Here is a 4,015-nt window from a genome sequence, read left to right as displayed (position 1 = left end):
TGTGAGTTCTATGTAACTATTAGGGATGGGCGTTTACGCGTCGACTTTAATTGTCGACGTCTACGTGTAGACTTCGCGTAGACTATGTAAACAACGTAGACTATGTAGACAGTGTAGACAAAGCGGAGTTTGCGCTCTAATTTCAGTTTAAACTAACCTATATTATATTTGCGTTACATTTACGTATGATCTATTTTGTGCTGTAGGTACTCAAGTCATCACTCAACATTTTCTGTTTGGCTGTTTTTACGTAAACTTAAAATGAGCGGACGTAAACATAGAACATAGACATAGAAATTGACCAAAAAAATATCAAGTTAATTTAGGGTTGAAGTCAGAAAGTTGGTTGAGGGTTTGCTTAAAGAATACACTGTGTCTGAATTAAAATTTTCTTGGTAGCTAACGTTTAATATTATTCAGGTCCTGCTAAGTAAATCAATTCTATTATACAAACATTTGACAATTTATGGTGACTTGACATTCTTGACAATTATGTGTTAATTTTAGAATAATTTTTAAATTGGTTAAAATTTCACAGTTTTATAATTTAATCTCAAGTTAAAAGCCTTGAAAGCTTGACAATTAAATAATACAAAATGTTCTATAAATTAAACCTTCAACCAATCTTCTGACTGCAACCTATTTTTTTTAAGTTTTGAATACATTATTTATTTTTCGTTACTTTTTTTAACTACCAATAATGTTGATGATTATGTTATTATACACTTGTTAAACAATTTTAAAGAATAAAGTTTTATTTTATTTAATTATGTATTTTTATAATGGGGTATTTTCTTTCAATCGAAATGAAAGTGAAAACTTTCATTTTTGTATACTTAATATATATTTTTTTATATTTTTTAAAACAAAAATTATTATAAAAAAAATTATATAAATATATAAATTAAGACAGTCAGTAAAAAACAGTTTATTTAATTTTAAAATTTTAGTCTCCATTCGTGACCTCATTAAGTGAAAACTAGGGAATATATATAATACTCATATATGTATAGAGGTACATATACCAATAAATACACATAATATTTAGTTTGAGAAAATGCAATAAAAAACATTATCTTGTGCCTCTGCAAATATTTACAGAAATATGTTACCATTTATCGTTTATTGAAAAGCTCAGCTCTATATGATCTGTATTAAAATCTTAGATCTTATATATTTACATAATATGATCTAGGATTGAAACAAAAATTATTTTGAAAGGGTACCTATATTATAAATTAGTAGAAATATTTAATAAAAATTTTTTCTATTAATTTCTGTAACTCTAACACCTTTAGAAAAAATAAAATTAACGTGTTCTAACTAAACTAAAATATCTACACAAAGTGTTCTTAAAACTTAATCAGATATTCCAAATTGTTGCTGACTTTAAAAATGATAAAATTTTCATTAAAGAATATATGCGACATATCTTTATTTAGAGATTTTATAGAAAAAAAAAATTTGGTCAATCTGACCTGACCTAAAACTATCGAGGAGCATCAAGCGAGACACACTTTTTTTTCTCGTGAATTCTCGGCAGATATTGTTTGATCTTTTGTACTCGGTTCATACATTTTTTTTATAGATGGTTGTGATAGGTAGGTACTTTTCCAAATTCCAAATTTTCAATTTTTCTTTTTTTGCAAGAATCACGAGTTACAGCCTTACGAAATTCTTTTTTTGAGGTACATACCTACCACACCTTTTTCTAGTTTTGAGAGTTTCTTAATTGTTGACATTGTCGACATTGTCTACATTGTCGACTCTTCCAAATTAAGTCTTCATCTAGATCATTGTCTAGGCGTAGACAATTGCATTGTCTACCCGCCCATCCCTGGTAACTATTACAATCCTTTATTGTAAATATTGATTGAAAAAAAAATGCACTCAATTTCACTTAATTTTACTCAACAAAGCATCAATTTTTGTAAACACCCTATTGAGTGAAGTTTTCACTCTATGAATATGAGTCGTACCACTAAAATTTTATGACTAAAACTATTGCAACAGAAGTAAGTGAATTTTACTCAAATCCGAGTTTCTGCTAACTATCAAGTTAGTGACTTTTGACTCAATTCTGAGTATGTAAAACCAATTAATTATTAACTTGTTCTCCAAATTTAACTATTATTGAGTAATTATTTACTCAGATCTAGTTTATATTTTCCTTAAATTTTAGTTTAAATATCATTATATTAAAGTCATGAACCACTAGGCTGCTACAGTGATATTTACACAGATCTGTTTTAGAGACAATATTTTAGGTTTCAATAAAAATAATTAGTTAACTGATCGGACGAATAGACTGCTATAACCTCTGCTTGTACGTTACAGATACGTAAATAAGTATAAGTAACAATCTATCTAATTACCCATTTATTTAACCAAATATTAATCGAGCCTCAATATATTATTGTTTTTAATTATTACAATCAAACCACTACATTTAAACACAATTGTCATCAAAGTAACCGATAAATGGATACTTGTTCAGCACTACACGCCATACACCACGCCACTAGATGGATGACCTAATGGGGACGATGGGAATAGACAAAGACAACGCACGACAACCGTAGAATGGAAGCTAATTCAAATAAATTCAAAAAATTACTAGCTGTTTACAAGCTATCGCTGGTGCAATAAAAATTTGCGTTTACATGACAATTTTTACCCCAACTAAGGTCAGGGGATGATATGAAACTCCTAGAACGGTAATGGTGGATACCACCCTACCCTCCCACGCGTATGGAAACTCAAAAAATGTAATCGTTAAATGAACCAAACTCAAGTATAAGGCATTTGATGCTGTGTTTAGTCGATTAAAGCTAGTCAGCTGACTCGTTGATGATAATTAGTACGTCAGCTGACCGTCGGAATAGGTGAGATGAAAAAATAATTGAAAATTATTTTTTATGTACCGAAATTGAAATATATTGCAACTTATAATATAGTCAGGTAATAAGATCGTCAGCTGAGGCAATCAAACCCCCTGCGGCTGCGCGCTCGTGCCCCCATCGAATGATATGTTTTTCGCATTAACTGACTACTCTTTTACTCATGAACCGCCAACTGACTATGTTTTTTGCTTTGTGTACACAATAAACTATCTTTTGGACCCATTTTTGACTGATACAAATTTTTTTCCTGCAAAATACGAAATTTACCTGTATATTTATCTCGACGGACGGACTTTTTTTACCCATGTACTGATATTTGACGAAATTTCATTTGAGCATATAATATACTATTATTTAAACCCGTTTTAGCTACTCAAAAGTTTTGCATAACCTTGTAATTAGGTACGTAAATATTCATGATTGTGTATCGGACTGATTCGCGTCTTAAATGAATTTTCATTGAATTAGCTTTTTACACGAAGCGTTCATTGAAATTATTATAATATATAGTATGTATAAAGAATAAAATATGTTTTTAATGAATAATAAGTGTGATTTATTGATAGTAATAGCAATAGCAGTAGTATAAAACATGATTTATTACGTTACATTTCGAATCATTGGAAATGATCTTATGTTGTTATTTTTTTTTAAATGTTGTGAATTTAACATATTAGTTTGAAAATAATATTTACATACAGATTACGGTATATACATATGTACAGTATTACATAAAATACAAAAATCTTGAGATGAAAAAAAAATCATATTTGATTGTTGTTGAAAAATTTAGTATATGTAACTTATCGATGTCGATCAGCTTACGGCATTTATCTATATTTTTATAGATAAATTGAAACTGTTTATTTTTCACTCATCTTCTTCACTATCAGAAGTTTCAAGCATTTGAGGAGTTGATTTTCAAAACGCAGTTTTCGACTTTGTTTTTTAAAACGCATTTCTTTCGTATTCAAAAAAGTTTTAAACAAAATACCACAAAAAATATTTTCTAATGTCAGGTGAAGGTGATACACTTACTTATTATTATCTTTATAGCACCATCAATTTTTCACATATGATTATTACGTAATAATCTCAAAATGTATTATGTT

Source organism: Anoplophora glabripennis, unplaced genomic scaffold, assembly GCF_000390285.2.
Source record: "Anoplophora glabripennis isolate ALB-LARVAE unplaced genomic scaffold, Agla_2.0 scaffold323, whole genome shotgun sequence".
Taxonomy (NCBI): Eukaryota; Metazoa; Arthropoda; class Insecta; order Coleoptera; family Cerambycidae; genus Anoplophora; species Anoplophora glabripennis.
This window is presented reverse-complemented; position numbering follows the sequence as displayed.